General features: G+C 36.5%; 1 long non-coding RNA gene across 1 annotated transcript; it reads right to left on the minus strand.

Moving 5' to 3' along the window:
- Positions 1 to 221: 221 nt before the first annotated feature.
- Positions 222 to 1,636, minus strand: LOC110009829 (uncharacterized). Its single transcript, XR_002284704.1, has 2 exons — positions 1,312 to 1,636; positions 222 to 967 (listed from the first exon to the last, which is right to left on the minus strand). It is a non-coding gene; the product is annotated as an uncharacterized LOC110009829 (long non-coding RNA).
- Between the last annotated feature and the right edge of the window lie 13,378 nt (positions 1,637 to 15,014).

Consider the following 15,014-nt stretch of genomic DNA (forward strand, 5'->3'; position numbering starts at 1 on the left):
CCAACATTAGTTAGAGATTGTTAATTATTTTTTGGGGATCCCCTCCTTTGTATATATATATATATAAAAAAATTTTATAGATTTTATTAACTAAAATTATTTGAAAATTTTGAAAGGAAAAAAAATTCATTAACCTTACAAATAAATAAAGAAAAATACATATAGTAGAATTTTAAAGATATTGCAATGTTTAATTTTCCAAATTTTGTTAGTTTATTAGATTTAGAAAATCACAAATAATCTTTATTTTACTTGAATTAAATTAAAAGTAAAGTCATTGGAGGGCAAAGACAAATGGGCTTTTCTGGTTTTTTCAAAGCCATAGTTTATCTGTGGAGGAGTTACTTCATGCTACAAAAAAATTTGCTTAGGATTATAATGTTATGAAGCATCGCCTTGAGCTTACAGTTGCTCCTAAGACTAATCAATGGGTGTCCCGGTGGCCCCCTAGGAATAACATGTTGAAATTGAATACTGATGCTTCCGTTCTGGCTTTGGGTGGTTGTGGTTTTGTTGGCGGTTTAATTCGTGATAGCTTGGGCCGTTGGTAGAGGGGTTTCTTGGCCAATGTAGGCGTTACTTCGGTGCTGGGAGTGGAGTTATGGGCTCTCTTCATTGGCATCCAGTTAGCTCACACGCATGTCCTGTCTAATGTTATTGTGGAATGCAATAATCTTGCTGCAGTGCAAATTGTTAAATGGAGTTCTTGAGCCTACAATTGCCTTTCGATCCTTAGTTGCCCGCATAAAGTTTTTTTTGCAGTTGGGCTTTATTCAGCAGCTATCCCATATTTTCCGAGAGGCTAACAGATGTGCTGATCATCTGTTCAAAGAAGCTCATCACTTGCCTTATAGAGTTCAGCTATTGGATGACCCTCCACTGAGTCTGCTGCCTCTTCTTACTTTTGATGCCCACTCTGTGGCTTCTGTTCGTTGCGTTGCTAGCTACCCTTGTCTAGCCTCTTTTTCTAACCCAAAAAAAAAAAAAAAAAAAAAAAAAAAAGACAAATAGGCTTTTTCATCACCTTCCAAACAAGAAACCCTAGCCTCTAATCACTCATTTTCCGTCCTATACTTCAATATTAAGAAAATAAAGTCTTAAATTCTTGATAAAATTAAACAATGAGAAGCTATATATTCTTTCTTGCAATTCGGCCAAGAAGAAAAACCAAAACACTTAACAAGAATTAGAACCCTATCATATAATTTGCATTTTCTACCACAATTACACTTCATCCTGTAAGGTTTCAGCCCATGTCAAGAATGGACTTTGTCTTATAATTTTAAGAGAAACCATACTTACATATAATACCTTTAAAACCATCGAATTGTCAATGAATGCTCAGTCGACAATTAGCATTTATTTCTTTGTAAAATTCTTCCCGTGTCTGAGTAATCATTTGGCCTTCTCCTTCATCCCATGACTGCCTCTTCTCGACATGAAAATTCACTTCTTGCTTGATGACCAATTCTTCAAGGGTCAAAGCATTCTTCAAAAATATTTAGCAAACTCAATTTGGTTTGGGGTTCCATAAAATCCACCAAGCTTAACATATTTCAAATGTTTATAAATGTATTCACTCGGCTGGAGCTTTCCTTGTTCGTCTTTTGAGCGACACGTCTGCAATGAAAACAAAATGAGCTTATACTAATTATTATGGATCTTAGCTCGTGCAAGATTTACAAATACCAAAAGCATGTTCAAATATAAAATTATAATTAAATATGATTTACCGGCAAGTTGTTAAAATGCATAATGCACATTATTTTACAATTCAACAAATCTTAAATGTGATTTTGGCCTTTCTTTCAAGAAATAAAAGATAAAAAAAGAAAAAGAAAAATATTTTTATCAATTAATCATAATTAAACTTATAGAAATACTTTGCATGCAGACATACCTCTTAGAAATTTTAAGAACAAACATGTAATTTTTTCTTCATGACATGGATGATTACTACATTAAAATTCTTTATGCATTTGATACATGAATGTTTTATTTGCAAAGAAAAATCTTTTCTAATTTTTTATGTCATAAATTTCATATTAGTCTTTTTTTTATATATATATAGTTTGTTCTATCATAAATTTATTAATAATATGTAATTAAACTAATCACAGTGTCTTTATCATTAAGACACAGCTTTTCTTACCTTCACACCTTAGTATATAACAAATTCAAGATGGTCACCCATAAAGATTGGCTTGCACTGTATGCTTCAAAGTTAAGAGTTCGATCCGTGGAAAAGAGCAAAAGAGGAAAAGCAATCCCAAAATGAGATTAGTCTCATACTCACATGTAAGAATTCATTTGAAAGTCAAAAAAAAAAAAAAAGAAAAAAAAGAAAAAAAGAAAAAAAGAAAAAGTGGTTTCTACATGTATTTTAGAGAAAAAAAGTAGATGAGAGCTTGAATCCGATATTCAATTAAGCACAAATTAATACAAAAAGAACCCATCAATTTTGAGAATATAAATGAATCACTCACCATCAAGTAAAATGTCATCAACTCGGGGAAGGCTCTAAGAATGGAGATCATCTTCAAAATGTCAAAAACCTATATCCCTTCTGAAAACCAGTTTTAGATGCAGAACGTTACAGAAGACGGTTATGCTTTCTGGTACATCATTAAACTACAAAGAAAAGAAGCAAATATCATCAACAAGCCTTTAATCTAAAAATTGTTAATTTTCAATTTAATCAAGTTACGGATTCCATTTAATATATATTTAATCTGTTGGAGCAAACTAAGAAATAACAGAGAAAAAAAAAAGAATATTGCAGTGTACTATTTTTTCATTAACTGCAAATGTGCTTAAATACAACAAAAAAAGGATAACAGAAATTCCTATATTTCAGCTCAACCATGGAACATGCCTCCATGTTACATGCCTCCATGTTTAACAACTCAGCTAGAAAAATGGAAATAATGACTGAAATGCAGTAGAACAAGTCAAAACATAACAAAAAAAGAAAAAATGCAGCAACTAAATTGGAAGTGCAGCAGCTAAGTCAACTTCTTAACACTCCTCCTTGGCTTTGATGCTGCAAACTCCAAGTTTTTCCCTCAGAAACTCAAATTTGTTTTTTTCCAAAGATTTGGTAAAGATGTCTGCAACATTGTCATCAGTTTTGCAATATTTCAAAATAACAGAACCTTCTTTCTGCACGTCTCTAAGGAAAAACAATTTGATATTAAAGTGTTTCATTTTTCCATGAAAAATGGGATTGTTTGAGATAGCTATTGCTGCTTGGTTATCCACAAACACATCTATGCCTTCATTTTTCTTCAAGTTCAGATCAAATAACACCTTTCTAAGCCATAAAGCTTGATTTGCAGCAGCTGTAGCTGCAATAAACTCTGCCTCCGCAGTTGATTGTGCAACAACTTCTTGTTTTTTACAACACCAAGAGAACATTCCTGACCCCAGATTAAACAATAACCTGAAGTACTCTTCATATCATCAGAACCACCATGATCACTATCAGAATAGCCCTGCAGAACATGAAACTGACTAGCACCGAACTTGATTCCATGCTTCAATGTTCCTTTCACATATCTTATAACTCTTTTAGCAGTAGAAAAATAAGTTTCAGTAGCACAATTCGTAAATCGAGATAGCAGACTCACAGAATGTAAGATGTCAGGTCTTGTGGCAGTTAAATACATCAAACAACCCACTAGACTTCTGTAAAGAGTTTCATCAACCTTTTCCTCTAGATCTTCCTTGCTGAGCTTTACATTTTTACCCATAGGAGTTGTAGCAATCTTGCACTCATCCATTCTGAATTTCTTCAGAATTTCTTTAGCATATTTGGTTTGGCAAATGAACACCTCTTTCTCCTTTTGTTGAACCTCCATTCCAAGAAAATATGCCATTTCCACCAAGTCAGTCATCTTAAAGGTCTGTTGCATATCTTTCTTGAATTTATTCACAAGTTCCAAAGTGCTTCCTGTAACAAGTAAGTCATCCACATACAACGAAACAACAACAAAATTGATCTCATCACCTTTGATGTAGAGGGTAGCCTCAGTTAGACTTTTTTTGAATCCAAGCTGCATCAAATGCTCATCAATTCTACTATACCAGGCCGTTGGTGCCTGTTTCAGGCCGTATAGTGCTTTTTTGAGCAAATACACATCATCTTCTTGCTCTTTCACAACAAACCCATCAGGTTGTTCAACGTAGATCTCCTCCTCGAGAAGACCATTTAGAAACGCTGACTTGACATCTAACTGGTACACTTTCCAACCCTTTTGAGTAGCAATAGCCAGCAGCAACCTAATTGTTTCAATTCTGGTAACAGGAGCAAATGTGTCAGAAAAATCAACACCAGGGATTTGAGCATAACCTTTCACAACAAGCCTTGCTTTATGCTTGTTTATAGAGCCATCTCCATTCAGCTTTGTTCTGAATACCCACTGTACTCCAATCACCTTTCTGTCATTAGGTCTTTTTACTGTGTAACATCCTAGTGAGTTGAGTTGAGTCATTTCATAGAGGTAAGTTGAGTTGGGTTGAATCAAACCTTGTTGGGGTAGAATGAGAGTATAAGTGGACTTATGTGAATGTAAAGTTAGGACTTGCTTGCATTAAAACATACAGCTTGGGTATGAAGTTGTAGCCTTTGTACACTTGAGGTACCAATTAGATATGTTACACAGCCAACTCACTTCTTCTAGAGACTACCCGTTCTTATCAATTTACTTTCCTATTTTCATGTTTATCATTCTCTTCTTACTTGTCCCGCCCATTTTCTTTCCATTGTCAACATAGTTAAGCATTAAGTCAACTGCAAGTAAGTAAAATTCCTTGAAGTGTGATGGTATTTCCTATTTCATTGAGTTATATTGGAGATGAGTTATGAGAATTCTTGTGTATAGGAGAAGAAAGTTCAAAAGTTGCAGAAAAGAGAAGCTAAAACAGAGTCCCAGCTTTTTGAAACCAAGGTTTGATATCTCTTGTTATTTCCCATGTTCTTTGCATGAAAACTTGTATGGAGTGTTGTTCATGAGAATTCTTGTTGAGTATTGTTGAATGAAAGAAGTGGGAAGGAGGTGAAAACAGGGGATAAATATACGAAGTGGAAACAGAGTTTGCTGGAAATTTTACCAGCAACTTTATCTTGATTTTGACCCCATTTAATGATGGAATTAGGAATTGTCATAGAAGAGTTATTTGTTCCTCTATGTGTTATCTTTACGTGGGCTTTTGAATCATTCAATTTGGAGTTGTATATTGAGAGTTATGGCCAAAAGAACACAGACTGCACAATCTGGAAACACGTCGCGCGCTCGCGCGGTCTGGAAAGCAAGTCGCGCTCGCGACTTTCACATGCGCGGTCGCGACTTTGGCCAGAAGCTCTCTGACTCTCAGTGTGCGCATCTCGCGCTCGCGAATCACACAAGCGCGCTCGCGACTTCATCTCGCGCTCGCGACTTGTGCTGCGCGGTCGCGACTTCAGCCAGAAACACACTGACTCTCAGGATGCACAAGTCGCGCTCGCGACTTTCACATGCGCGGTCTCGACTTGAGCCAGAAAACCCTCTGACTCTCAAATGCATTTCTCGCGCTCACGAGGTTTGAAGACGCGCTCGTGACTTCTCTCTGGGAAGCATCTCGCGCTCGCGACTTGGAATGTCGCGCTCGCGACTGATGCTTTGACACTCTTTTGCCTTTCATTTGCTATGTAATTACATTTCCTTGCTCAACATGCATGCATCCAATCATTGTAAAACAAAACATAACATAAGAACATGGATTAAAATAACATGTAAGCATTTATATGATGTGAAATCAAATAAACATGATGAACTATGACGTTGTGAAACCATTTATGTGCTATTGGGTTACATTGTTGATATGCTAATATTAAGCTCCATTGAGGTTGGGTAGAAACCATGTAGATAAGGCTATGTCGCGACATAGAATAGCAGATCTGCGCCTCATACAGTTTGGAACCGTGCGGTGCAAATCCGGTTAGGGGCACCAAAACGGACAATATTGGCATAGGCGAATCCGGTTCGGGGCCTATAGCATACAATTTCATCCAGTTTCATACAGTTTATCTTATCACTTAGGTTTCACTATAACCTTATGGAGCTATACAGTTATATCGACTACAAATTGCATAATCATACAGTATACTAAACAGCAAGAAAGATCATTAAGGGAAAATGAAAGTATCATGATATGTGTGCTTACATTCCATATGTGAGTAAATGTTTAGTTCTACATATGTATGTGCTTATATGTTTCTTCATTCATTGTGATATTCACTGAGTTTAATCAAAGTTGCAGAGTTCATACAGCATAAAGAACATCAGGTAAGATCATGAAAGTATAATGTTATATATGCTCACAAGTTTATTTATTTAATTCTTAAGAAGCCATACAGTCATGAGTTGTTATTAATCATAACTTATATGATGTGACTAAAAGGGCATAAGTCATACAGCATAATGAATAGCAAGTAAGACAATGAACATATATTGTTATGTACTCTTACATATTTATTGATTTCATGCAGACAACACAATGAACAGCAGGTAAGACCATGATGGTACCATAATGTGTAATATAAGGTTCATGTAAAGGAGTTATGAGAGAAGTAGATTAATTATGTTTATGAGTTAGAAGTTCATTCGTTGCTATAAAGAGACATTCATGTTAAAATTTACTGATTCTATGAGTATCAATGCTTTATGAAATTGGTATTTGAAGTTAGTTGCCATCGCACTTTGTTTAGTATGTGAAGTATAAGAACCACTGAGTTTTATACTCAGCGCGTTGATTTTTATCACGCGCAGGTTAAAGATCGTGGTTGTTACTTGAAGACTTGAGGAGTACTATCAAAGCAGAAGTGCTTAATTTGGTCATAGTAGAATTAAGATTTATGGCATGTATTAAGAGTTATGGCATGTATAATTCTTTTATTATTAGAGCTTATGTGATTGTAAATATAATTGAAACATGTAATTATTTTGGTGTAAGTAGTTGGTGATAAGAATAATATTTATGAAATGATTGAAGATGAAATAGTTTACTATAGTTGATATGATTAGGTCATGAAAACTTGATATAGATTCTGAATGAAATTAATTGCTAGATATTAAATGCTTTTGAGGATTTATATAATTATGTAAAGATATTTATATAAAGGGTTATTGTGTTATGATGATTCTTGGAGATGTTGGAAGTTTAGAGTGTAATTGGGAGTGTTTATATTCATATTTTGCATACAGTATGCTATCAGCATGACAAGATATAAGTGCAACCAGATTGTAGCGTCTCGGCTCGGTTCATTCGGGTTAACGGGTGGACCGGGAAGGGGTGTTACATACTGGCTGCCACGTTTTATTTTTTTCAATCATACTCAACTCCTCCTCCATTGCAGCTACCCATTTTTTATCTCTTTTTGCCTCCTGAAAATTCTCTGGTTCTAAGACCGCACTATTGCACTTCTGATAGATTTCAGAAAGTGATCTTGTGCCTCTGATAGGTTCATCATCAACCAAATCAGTTTCAGACAGCTCTAGCAACTTTAAATCTTGACTTGGAATTGTACCAGCCTGATCTCCTTTCCAATTCCATTTAGCATCTTCCATAAAATGCACATCTCTGCTTATTAGAATTTTCTTCTATCAGGTTGAAAAAACTCTATAAGCCTTTGAAACTGAACTGTATCCCACAAAGATTCCAGCTTCAGCTTTTCTGTCGAGCTTGTCTCTTTTAATCTGAGGCACATAAGTGAAACACAAGCTGCCAAACACTCTTAAATTTTTTAAAGAGGGTTTGTAACCATACCAAGCCTCAAAAGGTGTCTTCCCATCAATTGCCTTTATAGGAAGTCGGTTCAGCAGAAACACAGAAGTGTTAGCAGCCTCTGCCCAGTATTCTTTTGGCAACTCCTTTTCATAAAGCAAGCACCTGGCCATCTCCATCACTGTATGATTTTTACGTTCACTGACTCCATTTTGCTAAGGAGTTTATAGAGCAGTGAGTTGATATTCAATTCCAGCCTCTTCACAAAACTCACTGAAAGTTGTAGACGTGTACTCCTTCCCATTATCAGACCTCAACGTTTGAATTTTGCCGCCACTTTGTGTTTTAATCCTGTTCTTGAATTTCCAGAACACACTAGCCACTTCTTATTTGAATCGGAGAAAATATATCTAGCACATTCTGCTATAATCATGAATGAAAAGCATATAATACTTACTCCCATTAAGTGAAGGAGTTCTATGAGGACCAGCCACATCAGTATGAATCAACTGAAGCTTTTCTGATGCTCTCCAGGTAGCTTTCTTGAAGGGAAGCCTTGATTGCTTTCCATATTTGCAAGCCTTGCATTCTGGCAGTTCAACTTCAAGATTAGGCAAACCTCGAACAAGTTCATTCTTTTGCATATTCACCACTGCTCTATGATGAAAATGACCCAGCCTTTTATGCCACACTTCTGCATTCATTGTTGTTGCTGAGTAGACTGATTGCTTTGCTTGTAGAAAATCTAGTGCAAAACTCTTCCCTTTCATGCTCACTTTGAACATATCTTCATCTTTTGAGTTTTTGATTAAGTAATGATTGCTTTCAAAAAACACTTTAAAACCATTTTCAAGAAGCTGACCAACACTCAGCAAATTTTGATTAATGTTAGGTACAAATAACACTTCTTGAATAAACTTTGTACCTGTTGAAGTATCTACTGCAACTGTGCCTATCCCTTTCGCTACGATATATTCTCCATTACCAATCTTTACTTTGGAAATGAATGACGTATCCAGCTCCTTGAATACATCCCTGTCAAAGGTCATGTGGTTGGTGCAAGCACTGTCAATGAGCCATTTATCATTTGAATGACTTGTTGCAAGACAAGTAGCTACAAATAGTTGCTCCTCTTCATAATCAGCTACTTGAGCAACATTTTTCTACTGTAGATCACATTTCACATCATGTCTCCTCCAACATTTCGATGGTGGATGACCCTTTTTGTTGCAGTGCTTATAAGGAGGAAAGTCAGACTTTGATGAACCTGAACCTTCCTTCTTGTTTCCTTTGTACTTCCCTTTCCCTCTTTGATTTGTTTGCACCTTTGCAGCCAATGCTCCTTCAACAGAACCTTCACTTTTAATAAGCCTTCTCTGTTCTTGAGCCTGCAAAGCATGTATATATCAATTCTGCCAAGCCAATCTTCGACAGATCCTTAGTATTTTCCAAAGAAGAGGTGGTAGCTTCAAATCTTTCCGGGACAGTAACAAGAATTTTTTGAACTATTCTTGTATCAGCAAATTCAGAACCAAATAATCGTACCTTGTTTACGATATTGAAAAATCTATCTGAATACTCTTTAATAGTTTCAGATTCCTTCATTTTTTGCATCTGAAATTCTCTAACCAAATTCAGCATTTGCATTCCTTTGATCTTCTCATTTCCCTCGTACTCCTTCTTGAGATAGTTCCATATATCAAAGGCTATTTTCAAGGTCATGATTCTAGTGAAAATTGAAGATGAAACTGCAGTAAACAAACAGCTTTTGGCCTTGGACTTCCTTGCCTTCCTTTCATTGAAATTCTTCATTTGAGCCACTGTAGGATTGTCGGGTAGTGGAAGCACTTGGTAGTCTTCCTCAATAGCCTCCCAAAGAACACAGGAGGTGCAATGGCATTGAAAGGAGTTTCTGCACTCGAAGCCTTCATTTTGGTGAATATACACTCAAATTCCTCACAAGTCCCTTAAGAAGAGGGCTATGATACCAGTTTGTTGGAGCACACTAAGAAATAACAAAGAAAAAAAAAGAATATTGCAGTGTACTATTTTTTTATTAACTGCAAATGTGCTTAAATACAACAAAAAAAGGATAACTTAAATTCATGTATTTCAGCTCAACCATGGAACATGCCTCCATGTTTAACAACTCAGCTAGAAAAATGGAAATAATGACTGAAATGCAGTAGAACAAGTCAAAACATAATAGAAAAAGAAAAAATGCAGCAACTAAATTGGAAGTGCAGCAGCTAAGTCAACTTCTTAACATAATCACTTCACGGCTAATACATTTAAAATATAAAAGATTAAGATTAGACAGCTCAATTTTCTTTATCCCAATACAATTTGTAAGAGAAAATCTCTTTAGCAGAAGTAATGAACCAAGGGATAGCTTTACAGGAAGCATACATCTTTCGAACATTAAATGATTGAGGTTAACCATATAAGAAACATGCTCTGAAGGTCATATTTGGCTAAAGGTGAATAAGCCAATGTAAGGGTCTCTAAGAAACTGAATTGGGTGGTGAAACTTCTTTCCAGGCGACAAGTAACCAAATGCAGAAGCTTTAAATTAGCTTTTGCACCCTCAAGAAGACTTTGTAGAACATAGTTTCTTTCTGTTTGCTCTCCAAGCATGTCACTAGTAGGATAAAAACAGGATGCTTTGTAGTACAATTCAAGAGACAGAGTTTGAACACCCATTCTGATCGCAAAACTAACCCATCTATCAATATTAGATGTGAAACCCTGCCCAATACAAAAAGAGACCTTAAAAGAGTGTAGGAATATATCCTTATAAAAGTCAAGGCACTAAGTAACTCATCTTACAAATGTTTCCTCATACATTCTGCAGGGATGTTCTATTGGAGGGTTTTTGAGCCAATGCAAACATGTTAAACCAATCAAATACTAGAATGGATGGGAATGCAGAGACATGCCTCCATCTATGTGATAAATAGACTGGTTCCAACAGATTCCTTCAATGTCAATTTGGACAAGATAAAAGAAAGAACTTCATCTGGGAGCTTACTAATGAAATCTCCTCTTGTTGTGTCATTGATATCCTACACCAATATTAAAGGAAAACAAGTTCAAAGAAAGTAATTGCAAACCTCCCCCATATAATAATCAGTTGAAAAGTGTGAAGAAGAAGAAGAATGAGAGGAAAATTTAACTCTATTATTCCCTCAAGGATTGGGGATATAAATAGTACTACATATGTACAATTAATGACAGCTAATTACAGCTAACAATAGCTAATCATAACACAGCTACAATAGCTAATCATAACACAGCTACAACAGCTAATCATAACACAGCTACAGCAGCTAATCATAACACAGCTAAGTACAACTAATGACAGCTAACAACAGCTAATCATAACAATCATAACACTCCCCCTCAAGCTGGAGCATACATGTTGTATGTTCCTAGCTTGTCACAAATGTATTCAATTCGAGGTCCTCGTAAAGATTTGGTCAATATATCTGCCAATTGATCGTTCGAACTGACAAAGGAAGTAGATATGCATCCTGACTCGATCTTTTGTCTGATGAAATGACAATCGATCTCAATATGTTTCGTTCTTTCATGAAATATTGGATTTGAGGCAATATGGAGTGCTGCTTGATTGTCACATATCAGTGTAATCTGTTTTATTTCTCCACACTTTAATTCTTGAAGAAGTTGCTTGAGCCAAACAAGTTCACAAGTGGCTAATGCCATGACTCGATACTCTGCTTCTGCGCTTGACCTAGCCACAACATCCTGCTTTTTACTTTTCCATGATATCAAATTTCCTCTAATCATGATAAAATAACCAGAAGTGGACCGTCTGTCAGAGGGAGAACCTGCCCAATCTGCATCTGAATAGCCAACCACTTGTGAATGACCCTTGTTCTCATATAACAGACCTTGCCCAGGAGTTCCTTTGATATATCTCAGAATGCGAACAACAGCATCCTAATGACTATCACATGGAGACTGAAGAAATTGACTAACCACACTCACAGCAAAAGAAATATCCAGTCGTGTAATAGTAAGATAATTTAATTTTCCAACAAGCCTCCGATATCTGCCAGGATCTTTAAATGGCTCCCCTTGTCCTGGAATAAGTTTTACATTGGGATCCATAGGGGTATCCATAGGTTTGCAATTCATCATACCTGTTTCTTCTAGTATATCAAGAGCATACTTTCTTTGTGAGATTGCAACTCCAATCTTGGACTGTGCTACCTCAATCCTAAGAAAACATTTTAGCTTTCCCAAATCTTTAGTTTGAAAGTTGTTGAATAAATGCTGCTTTAGTTGAGAAATCCCTTCATGATCATTGCCAGTTATGACAATATCATCAACATAAACAACTAGATAAGTACATTTCCCATGATTTTCATGTCGATAGAAGACTGAATGATCAACGTCACTTCGACGCATGCCAAATTTCTGGACAACAGCACTAAATCTTCCAAACCATGCACGTGGAGATTGTTTCAAGCCATAGAGAGATCGACATAGTCGACATACCAAACCAGACTCCCCCTGAGCAACAAAACCATGAGGTTGCTCCATATATACTTCCTCGGTCAATTCCCCATGTAAGAAAGCATTTTTGATGTCAAGTTGATGAAGGGGCCATTGATAGATAGCTGCCAAAGAAAGAAGAAGACGAACAGAGGCTATTTTGGCCATAGGGGAAAAAGTATCACTATAATCAAGGCCATAAACTTGTGTGTACCCCTTTGCCACAAGCTTAGCTTTTAACCTATCAATTTTACCATATGGTCCAATTTTAATCGTGTAAACCCATCGACAGCCAACAGTGCTCTTCCCAGGAGGCAAAGAAACAAGTTCCCATGTACCATTATTATGCAAAGCAGTCATCTCCTCAGTCATAGCAGCAGACCAACCAGGATGGTTAAGTGCTTCACTGACACTCTTAGGGATAGAAACAGTAAACAATGCGGAGATAAAGGCATAATATGAAGGAGATAAACGGTGATAGCTCAAAAAATTGTAAATAGGATGAGAATTACAAGTGGAGCGAATACCTTTGCGAAGGGCAATGGGAGCATTATCTGCCTCTGTGTTTGGCATGACCGGTGCAGGAGATGAAATCAGAATAGGAGATGAGTCACTAGGCTGTATATCTGCATTCAAAACAAGGTTAGTAGTAGGACGACGAGAATAGACCTAAAGAGGACGAGATGTAGCTGGAGGAGGAAGAATAGTAAAGGGGAGAACATTGGAAACAGATTGTTCAAGCTCCGGCTGTTTAGAAAAATAAGGGGTAGTTTCAAAGAAAGTAACATCAGCAGAGATAAAGAACTTGGAAGAGATTGGGGCATAACACTTGTACCCTTTCTGAAAACGAGAATATCCTAAGAAAATGCACTTAATGGACTTTGGTTGAAGCTTGTCCCTGCCAGGGGTATGATCGTGAACAAAACAAGTACTCCCAAAAACACGAAGTGGCAGATGAAAGGGGTCCTGTTTGGGAAACAAAACAGAATAAGGGCTTTGACTCTGTAAAACAGAAGAAGGCATCCTGTTAATAAGAAAACAAGCAGTAGTACTGCATCTCCCTAGAAATGAAGTGGGACTTGATTATGAAGAAGTAATGTTCGTGCTGTTTCAATAAGATGACGATTCTTTCTTTCGGCAATTCCATTCTGATGGGGTGTATAAGCACAAGAAGATTGATGGAGAATACCCTGAGAAGACATAAACTCATTAAATTGCTGAGAAAAATATTCCCGAGCATTATCAATACGTAATGTTTTTATGAAAACACCAAATTGAGTTCGAATTTCAGCACAAAATTTTTGAAAGATAGAGAATAGTTCAGAACGACTTTTCATTAAAAACATCCATGTACAACGAGAATAGTCATCAATAAAGGTAACAAAATAATTAAATCCCAGAATTGTACTAACACGACTAGGACCCCAAATGTCTGAATGAACAATATCAAACATAGCCAAAGCTTTATTATTGACAATCTTAGGAAATGAAACACGAGATTGTTTTCCAAGTTGACAAGATTCACATTCCAAAACACTTAATGAAGATAAGCTAGGAACTAAATGTTTAAGTTTAAGAAAACTGGGATGACCAAAACGATTGTGTAGAAGCTCAGCGGAAGCAGTAGAAGCTAATGTAATAGTGGCTTTCAGAGGGGATATGTAATACAAGCCATGTGACTTATATCCTATTCCAATCGTCTTCCCCGTACGCCGATCCTGCACAACACCATAGTTAGCTATGAAAATGACAATGCAATCAAGCTGTTCGGTGATTTTGCTAACAGAAATTAAATTATAAGGACAGCCATGGGTGTATAAGACAGATTGTAAAGTTATTGATGGAATAAGTTGAACGATCCCAATGCCTTTAACTGTAGTTTTTGAACCATTAGCTAAGGTGACTGTGGATGAGTCTAGAGTAGGAATGAGAATAGAGAACAATGTTTCATTACCAGAAATGTGATCGGAAGCGCCAGAATCAAGTATCCAAGGAGTACCAGTTGAGGACTGAGACAAACAAGCAATTGAAGTGCTAGAGTGCTGTAGACTAGATGACTATTGTTGAGCTTGTTGTTTGGCTGCTTGGAATTGGGCATATTCTTCATATTCTGATCCTGTCAGAGTGATGCATTTGCTTGATGTACCAGGCAAAGGAAGAATTCCAGCTCCATTACTCTAAACCATATAAGTTGCAGGTCGTCTAGTACCAACAGATTGATTCTGAGACGGTTTACCATGTAATTTCCAACAGGTTTCACGAGTATGTCCTGGTTTCTCACAATAAGTGCAGTGAACCTTATACCTATTACCTTTCCATTTTTTATTACTATTCTGGATGGCAAAAGCAGAAGCTTCAATGTTAGGAGGTACAGCTGGAGTGGTGGAAATACGAAGAAGTCGAGCAGAGATATCTTCTAAGGTAGGAACAAAGGAACCAGTCAAAATTTGATCTCGAACAGAGCTAAGATCGCGTCGAAGGCCGATTAGAGCCAAGACCATAAAAAACTTGTCTCTTTGTTTTTCTTGTTCAGCAATATTCTCTGTGAAAGGCATAATGGAAACAAACTCATCTTTCAATGTCTCAACTTGCCCAATGTAACTAGCCATATCCATTTGATTTTGCTGCAAATGGACAATATTAGAGACAACATTATAAATTCGTTGTATATCATTGGTATACAATGTTTTGGCTTTTGTCCATACCTTACAACAGGTTTTACAGGACTG

The sequence above is a fragment of the Jatropha curcas genome, chromosome 11, assembly GCF_041381405.1.
Source record: "Jatropha curcas cultivar XTBG-Jc1 chromosome 11, XTBG_Jcur_1.0, whole genome shotgun sequence".
In the NCBI taxonomy this organism is placed as follows: domain Eukaryota; kingdom Viridiplantae; phylum Streptophyta; class Magnoliopsida; order Malpighiales; family Euphorbiaceae; genus Jatropha; species Jatropha curcas.